Consider the following 9,479-nt stretch of genomic DNA (forward strand, 5'->3'; position numbering starts at 1 on the left):
TTTTTTTTTTTTTTTTTTTTTTTTTTTTTGCAATTTAATACTATTATAATATTACATTGCAAAGAAGTTGGAAAAAAAAAACAACAAAATTAAAACAGAGATAATATATACAGAGATATAAACAAGACTTTCCACTTACCAAAAACAATTGTAGAAGACCAAGTAGACTGGTCATCATCCTAAAATAGCCTGATGTACTATCTACTCAGTTTAAATACATGGTGTCTGTGATAGCAGTACTACCGCTGCAGTGGTGTAAACAAATTCAGGCGTTTTGATCAGATCTTTGTTGCCATACAAACAAATGATCTGAAATGATAAACAGATAAAATACATTTTTTTTTAAAGTGGCTTATTAATTAAACACATAGCTAACGAGATGCTTTTATCAAAGACAAGGAAATAACCAGGGAACGCATTACAGACACAACTAGAACAACCTGTAGACAGTTATAAATACTTCTAATGCTTTATGCATGTGATTTATGTGTGGGTGCATATATGCATGTTTGCATGTTTTAGCAGGTTTGTTTCCACATACACATATGTCTGTGCACAAAGTGGTGTGGGTATATGTGTATACATGTGTGTGTTTGCATATGGCTGTTACACGAATCTGAACATGCATTTGGATAAACCTGTTTGAACATGTGCTTTTTGGGTGGGTGTGTATGCATTTGTGCATGTATGATAAGTGGAGGTGTATGGCTCACTGGCTAGGGTATTCGGCTCATGATCGTAAGGTCATGAGTTTGACTCTCGGAGATGCGTTGAGTCCTTGAGTGAAACACTTTACTTCATGCTGCTCCGGTCCACTCAGCTGGCAAAAATAAGCTGTACTTGCATTTCAAAAGGTGAGCTTTGTCACACTCTGTGTCATGAGGAATCTCACTGAGAACAACGTCAAGGGTACATATGTCTGTGGAGTGCTCAGCCACTTGCACACTAATTTAACAAGCAAGCTGTTCATTCCATCAGATCAACTGGAATACTTGTTGTCGTAACTGACAGAAATACCAGTATATGTGGTTCTTTATTTGTTGGGCCCAGAGGGGAGAGTGCCCACAGCCTACACAAGGTTTCCACAACTGGAGAAACTGATGCTCCTTAAACTGTTGCAAGTTGATCTGGCAAGAAGACATGAGCAGGATGGGAGTTTTAGAGGGAGTTCTGGGGAGAAGGAAGTTGGAAGTTGGACACAACATGAATGAAGAGAGGAGAAACAAGCTTGAATGGATATGGGATGACTGCAACCAGATCTTTGGACCAGAGGTCATTATAGTAGCTGGAGAAAAGGCAGTGAGAGGACCACTGCACACATACACAAACATACCTGTGGGTCAGAGGAGGGACTGTTGTCTGTGAGTGAATTTATACCAATCTGTTAAGTGACCTTTCTTTAAATGTAATCTAGGATATTTGTGTCTACAGCAGCAGCAGAACTGTCAAAGGTGTGGGAGTAATTACTCCATTGTGAAACTAACTTGAGCTTTGTAGAATGTGGGCAAGTGTTAGGGCTAAACTATTTTCTTGCTCTGAAAAGAAGGGCTAGTCAATGGGATGTGGTCATAGCAAGGTTAAGGACATTCTTTCACTTGGAAAGATCTTCAGAGATTGTGAAGTCTACTGTCTTCTGCTGGAATTATCTTTTTTTTTAGTTCTTCATAAACAAAGGAATTCAGAATAGTTGGATAAAGACAAACACACCTAACGTTAAGCTTGATCTGTTAGAAAAATAAGAGTTGGAAGTAACACATAGGCACAGATAAAGTGGTAGTGTGAAACAAGATTGGATGAAGAAGTTAAAATACTTCTGTAGAAAGTTTCACTGTGAAGGAGGTACACAAGCAAACTGTAAACTAGATAACTCAGTTTAAAGAAATTACCTTTCTCTAATTGGTGAGATAGTTGAAGTTGCTAATTTCAAAAAACAGCTAATTTTCTTTTTCCTACAACAAAAATTTTTCAGCAAAATTTCCTATAACCATTAAAATGAGACCTATGGCATTAGGCATATCAGGTGAAGTTATGAAATGTGAGAGTCTCAATTAAGTTCTCAACAGATGTTGCAGATAGTAAAGACATAAGAACATCTAACGTATTCTGAAACAATGACTAAGATGTGTAAGGACTGGCTACTTCCATTTTGGTTTCTTGAAACAGTCTAGCATCATGTTAGAACTGGATTGCAATAAACCAGGTTGTCAAGGAGAACTTAATTTCAGGAAATATTTCTTCTTTTTTTCTTTATTGAAGGTTAGAAGTCAAACCCTTTAACCCCTGATCCAAAGCTATCTAAAATAATAATAATAATAATAATAATAATAATAATAATAATAATAAACAAACTAAAACTGCAAATTAAATCTTAAAAGTTGCTGAAAGACTCACTGACTTACAACAATGGACTAATTCATTAAAATGTTTCGGTATAAATTAGAAGCTTCTCCAAATATGGGTTTTCCTTAAATAGTTAAAGTGAATATTTTACAGCTCGGTGATGTTTCGTATTATTAACTTGCTGAGGTCTACTTTGTCTATTATCCTGATGGGGTTCATAAAATAAGTACCAGTTGAACACTGGCGTCAATGTAATCAACTAGCTCCATCCCCCAAAATTTCAGGCCATGTGCCTATAGTAGAAAGAATTATTATTATTATGAATTTTTCTGGTGTTGACAGTGGTGGCAATATAATCAATTTATCCCTCCTCACAAGGCTTCAGGACTTGTGCCTATACTAGAAAGGATTATTGTTGTTATTATTATTATAATTATTATTATTATTAAGGCAGTGAGCAAGTAGAATCATTAACATGCTGGACTCATTTCTGAGTTCAAATTCTGCCAAGGTTAACTTTGCCTTTTAACCTTTTAGGGTCAATAACATAAGTACTAGTTGATCACTTGGGGTGATGTAATTGAGTAGCCTACTCTCCTGAAATTACTGGCCTTGTGCCAAAATTTGAAACCGTAATCATTAATATTATTATTATTATTATTATTAACTTGGCAGAATCATTAGCATGCCTGACAAAATACTTAGCGGTATTTTGTTTGTCTTTATGTTCTTTGCTTGTCTTCACGTTCTTTGACTAGCCTCCACTTCCCAAAGAATTTCAGACCTTGTGCCTAAATAGAAAGTGTTATTAGCTATCCATCATAAATACAATTTACAGTAATGAAGGATATTAAATCTGAAATGTTCATGGCTTTATTAGGAAGATGAGTGGAATGAAATAGTTTCAAACTAGAATTAAAGTCCTTTAATTGACTCAGTTTATTGAAAATTTACTTCTATTTTGGCACTCATATTAATCCAATATTTGTGTTATTGACAAGTATGGTAGACAGAGAGACCCAATTTTGAAAGTCAGTTGGAATCATTTCACTTCTCTCTCGCTCTCTCTCTCTCTCTCTCTCTTATATTAAAGATGTCAATATTGCTATTCAATAATATTTGTGGATGAGCAAACATCTTTGTAATCCTAGCAGTTGGCATCAAGTTTGGCTGCAGTTATGGTGAAAGGATCATGAAGTATTAATCACCAAGACCAGGTTTAACTGAAGCTGTCACATCACTGCTGTAGCTGCAGTGGAATGTAAACTGTGTACAGCATACACAAAACAACTTGAACAGGTTCGTACACACATCCTCTATAGTCAGTCATGTGTCTACATTAGAAGGGCCAAATCTCAATTAAGAATAGGGCTTAAATTAAAATTTTCTAGATGCTGCATGGTTTTGATTAATCGTTTCATTCAAAGAAAAGTATATAAAATCCTGAAGTAGTTGTTTTATGGAGAACTGATTAATGGGAACTATAATCTGAGACATTCGAAAAAGCTAGCCTCATGGCCAAGCATCAGTGAGTGGATTTCAAAAACTTCAACAGCTTCAGACATACAATAACAGACAGTGTTTCAAGAAACACTGATAGTGAATAGGGTTTACATTATTTAAAAACCAGAGAAATGATACAAAACAAAAGCAGTTTCACTTCATTTATGCTATTAATACTCTTGTGGAAGCATGAGGGTCACAGCTTCATATTTGCTCTCATTCTTACATTTGAGGCTTTGCTGAAAGCCAAATGGAATTATCTTCATTGATACAAGTGTGAAGGACAGCTTTGAAGATTCAAACACTGCCCTTATGTGTGTTCTTTTGATCATTTTCATATAAGGTTTTCATTGCCCATAGGTGTTACATTGTTCTGTATATTTGCCTGTTTAATAAAACATAATCTAATTTACATAACCTTATTTATACCAACCACACAAACCTTACACAGCTGATTAAACTGAAGTTGTTGATTAATGGCACCCATACCATTTGAACACATGACCTTTGAGCTTGCAATGTAGAATCTTGAAGCCTCATTGATATTGCTTTTCTAAGTACCAATAAAACAAATTTCAGTGCCAATGTTCTGTTTATGGCAAAATTGCTGTGAAAATTTCCCATTGTATTTCGTTAATGTTCAACACAAGTTCATATTTTCTAGTATGAAAGAGAAGTGTTTAAAATTTTATGAGATAAGCAAGATATCATCTCTTCTCCAAAAGGAGTCCTGTAAATAATCTGGAAACTAGACCTCTCTTTTTCTCTCCCTATTTTGAAGAGCTTCATATAACAACACAGCTAGCCAAAACAGCTACAACACAATAAAACACCAGGCAAATCCATTCATTTCCAAAAGTACTAAGGAAAGCCAAATATTGTTTGAAACACTCCCACACAGCTACTTTTTTTTTATATTTTCGTTTTGAAGCTGGTGTATTTTGCTTTGCACTGAATGTTTATGCCACATCATAACACGCATCTATTTATATCTATTTCTTTCAATATCTCTGAAATATGGTGTAACTGAAACAAAAACTGTATCATATTCAGGTAAGCCTGAAAAAGCATAAAAGCATGACTTGGCAGGATTGTTGTTGGTAAAGTATTGGAAAAACATCTTGCATTATGATGTTTGTTCCAGCTCTTTATGTTCCAAGTTCAAGTCCTGCCATGGTCAACTTTGCCTTTCATGTCTTCTGGGTTAATGAACTAAAGTACTAGTCAAGCACTAGGGTTGATGTAATCGACTAACTCCCTACCCTCAAATTTGCTGGCCAGAAATAATCAACTTATCCTCTACCCCTAGATTTGTTAGCCTTGTACCAAAATTTGAAATCATCATCATCACCAACACCACCATCATCACGGTTGCACATTGGCAGAATCATTACTGCATTGCACAATATGTTTTATAGTATTATTATTATTACTATGGTGACGAGCTGGCAGAATTGTTAGCATTTAGTTCATCCTCACATTCTGAGTTCAAATTCCACTGAGGTCAACTATGCCTTTCATCATTTCAGTGTCAATATAATAAAGTACCAGTTGAGCACTAGGTTTGATGTTATTCACTAGCCTCCACCCCATCAAAATTTCAGGCCTTGTGCTTATAATAGAAAAATTATCGTTATTATTATTATTATTATTATTATTAGTAGTAGTAGTAGTAGTAGTAGTAGTAGTAGTAGTAGTAGTAGTAGTAGTAGTAGTAGTAGTATCTATTTCATACATTAAGTGAATGATAACCTATGTCCATTTGTTTGCTTGGTTAATAGTAAAGAGAAAATATTAGCTTGAATAATTTTCTATGAAAAAGAAAAAGAGAACAAAAACACAACCATACCTCGACCCACCCCCCCGCCGCCGCAAATGAAATGAGAGATTGTCCAATAAACATCTGTCTCATATACCCTGAACCATTAATTGATAAACCTGGTCAGTAAAACAGAGGGGTGGGTGGTGGTGGGAGAGCTAAAAGTGTAAAAACAATCTTAACACATAACTGATGTTAATTACATAACAAACTTCATCATATTTTCATCATAAGTTTTGTTTTATTTTGTTTTCAATCTATCACTTATATTGACTACTTGTTAAAATACTTTTGATGTTCTTGTCAAAAAAAAAAAAGAAAACAAAAGGTAAAATTAAAATCACTTAAACCGTCTCATCGGCTTTTATTTCTTTTTAATATCCATTTCTAACCAAACTGAGAAAGAAAGAATCTTCTATTATTTCCACTTATTATACACAAATTTGTGTTTTATGATGATAGAGAATTTCATATATGCAATAATGAAGTTGTTGTTGTTTTTTTTTCTTTTTAATTCAACGACTGCTTTCACTGTGTAGTGGTGAATGTTGTGAAATGGTGTTAGAGCACAATGCAGTTTTAATTTCTAGTTCAAATCATTTCATTTCCCTTACACCATCAAAGCTCTTGGTCACTCCACTTTTCCTCACTCCTAACATATAGATGGGGACTTTATGCTTTGGCAGAACAAACCACTAGTAACTTATACTACTGGATGTTCAATATACAAGACCAGTAGTAAATAACTGGCATCATGGGTTAGATGCTGGCTTCTGAACCATGAGGTCTTGGGTTCAGTCTCCCTGTGAAGCACTTTGGGCAAGTGTCTTCTACTACAGCCTTGGGACAACCAAAGTGATTCACTCATTTGTGAGTGAATTTGGTAGATGGAAACTGAAAGAAGCCCATAGTGCGCGCGCACACACACATAAATGAGTGTGTTTTGTCTCCCATCACTGCTTGTCACCCAGTGTTAGCTTATGTCCCTGTAACTTAGCAGTCCAGCCAAAAGAGACTGACAGAATACGTACCAGACTTAAAAAATAAGTCCTGGGGTCGATTTGTTTGACACTAAAACCCTTCAAAGCATGACCAATGATTGAAAGAGTAAAATGTAAGATTAGTAGCAACAGACTGTCCTTATATATCAGTCATTTTAGACCCATGTACTTTATGATGTTCTAGTTTGTCTATGATACATCTCAATAAGTACAGACAAGCAAATACTGCAACAGGAGTAAGATTTTCATGTGACAGGATACACAGATGTTTTGTATTCCTTGTCTTCTGAAAACCCAGGAATGAATCCGAGATACAAGCTAGCAAAGCATTCAAATATTCAAGATAACCAAACTCATGCTCCTTTTCAATTATACTGCCATATTGTAACTGATGAGTTTTCATTAATCAGGAGGTTTTCTCTAATGTAACCGTACAGGTATGACCATACTGTAATATTATAATATAAACAGTACCACATAGCTGTTCAACCATACTGTAAAATGACTGGACAGCCATACATTGTAACAGGACTGAAAAGTATGACTGTACTGTGACTGTATTGTGTGACTGTAGAGTCATGTTACAATATGAAGGCAGTGAGCTGACAAGCCACGCAAAATGTTTAGTACCATTTCGTTTGGCTTTATGTTCTGAGTTCTTCCAGTGAGGTCGACTTTGCTTTCCATCCTTTCAGAGATCAGTAAAATGAGCAGTTGAACACTGGAGTTGATGTAATCAACTTACTTCCTTCCCCAAAATTGCTGGCCTTGTGCCAAAATTTGAAACCAATATTATTACTGTGCAGTTATATATTGTAACCGGATAGTACAGTTTGATTGTGCAGTTATATTGTAGCTAATGAACTTTCTCTCATTAGTAAGCCCTGCTAATTACCTGGTGCAGTGAACTATGGCTCTACATCCAACCATTTATAACTTGTTGGCCTAAATCTCTGTAAGTGCAAAGAATTGAGAAAATACACAGTGAGGTATCAACTTCTTAACTCTTAGACTGTCAGGTAAGGACCCTAGTAAAACCGTTTTCTTTCAAGTATTTCTTATGATGATGATACATGCATTTAGAATAAGCCATGTCACCAGAAACCAAAGGAGATAGTTTTCAATTTAGGTTTGTGTAGCATTAAATCAAGAGAAATCTCTCTCTAGACATAATACTTAATTTATTGTAGATAATCTTGAAAAATCCTGGTGTCCATTTCTAGCAGCTAGGTAAATCCCAATAATCTACAATGATAAGTCCTACTCAGCATCAATTAAACTTCTGTAACATATTGAGATTATTGTTTGGCATGAATGTGCACTTAAGAAGTTTGCTCCCAATCATGTGGCCTTGGGTTCAGTCTTATCATGCAGTACCTTTGGCAAGTATTTACAACTACAACCTTGGGCTGGCCAAAGCCTTGTAAGTGAATTTGGTAGATGGAAACTGAAAGAAGCCCATGTATGTATGTATGTATGAATGTGTGTGCATGTGTGTGCTTGTGTCTGTGTTCATCCCCCAACACTACTCCCCATAACGTAGCAGTTCAGCAAGAGAGTCCAATAGAATAAGTATTAGCCTTAAAAATACAAAGTACTGGGATCAATTCCTTTGACTAAAAATTCTTCCAGGCAGTGTACCTGCATGGCCACAATCTAATGACTGAAACTAGTAAAAGATAAAAGATAGTTTATAAAAACCAATTTTTCCCAAACATCAATTAGCTACATTGAAAACCTACTACTGACATTCACTGGCTGGTCCTATAGGTTAGATCCAATGTCCTCAAGGAAAAATCCATCAAGTCAAAACAAGGGAGTAAAGCCTGTAAATAGTTAGGTAGACTAACGCTATAAGAATAATGTTTGTGTTAAGGTTTGAAATTATGATGGTTATGTCAATGATTCAGCTACTAATACTTTAGGAGACAGTATGGCTGAATGGTTAACAAGTTAGTTTTGCAGTCATGAGGTCCTGGATTCAATCCCATAGCATGACATCTTGGGCAAGAGTCGTTTGTTATTGTGTTGGGTTGATCTGAGCATTGTGAGCGAAATAGGAAAGCAAGAAGCAATCAGATGAATTATACCTGTGTATGTGTGTGCATATTATCGTGTGGCCATTTCTTAAATGGTTGTAAAACACTTTTGTGTAGGAAACTCTTCTGGTTTCAGGCTTCCAGGACCCAGAAATGTAGTGGAATTTGTTTTAGACAAAAGAGAATCTATCTAAGACAAAACAATTTGTCACCACAATCTGCTGTTTAGTCTAAAACTGAATGTGAATTTTGTTATTTTATTTAAATATATATATATATATATATATTTATATATATCACTGTCATCATTATCATTTAACGTCCATTTTCCATGCTGGCATGGGTTGGATTGCTGGCATGTATATATCATCATCATTTAACAGTCGCTTTTCATGCTGGCATGGGTTGGACGGTTTGACAGGAGCTGGTAAGGATGGGTGCTGCACCGGGCACCAATTATCTGCTTTAACATGGTTTCTATTGCCAGATGTCTTCCTAATGCCAACTACTTTACAGAGTTACTGAGTGCTTCTTACGTGGCACCAGTACCAACAGAGTGACCAAGTAATTCGCAAGACAAGAAACCCCTCAGCTGGGAGGAGGCAGTAGTAGTGATGGAGGAGTGTCCTTTGTACCAGTTGATGAGGTATAAAGAGACAGAGCGAGGAGATGCTGTAGAGTATATACATCAATACTCCAGTTGAAAAAGAAAGGAGGAAGAGTTAGAGAGTAAGATCAGGAAAGTAATAGTTAGTGACAGAGATGGTGGTGAAGATG

The 9,479-nt window shown here is 35.7% G+C and overlaps 1 long non-coding RNA gene across 2 annotated transcripts in view; it reads right to left on the reverse strand.

Annotated features, from left to right (window-relative positions):
• The window catches only part of LOC106879705 (uncharacterized), a 667,251-nt gene that overhangs the window by 424,772 nt on the left and 233,000 nt on the right, over positions 1–9,479 (reverse strand). For both annotated transcript variants that reach the window (XR_001410656.2, XR_008266879.1), the window contains exon 4: positions 140–309. This is a non-coding gene — a long non-coding RNA (uncharacterized LOC106879705). The remainder of the gene's footprint in view (positions 1–139; positions 310–9,479) is intronic.

The sequence above is a fragment of the Octopus bimaculoides genome, chromosome 26, assembly GCF_001194135.2.
Source record: "Octopus bimaculoides isolate UCB-OBI-ISO-001 chromosome 26, ASM119413v2, whole genome shotgun sequence".
NCBI classification, from domain to species: Eukaryota; Metazoa; Mollusca; class Cephalopoda; order Octopoda; family Octopodidae; genus Octopus; species Octopus bimaculoides.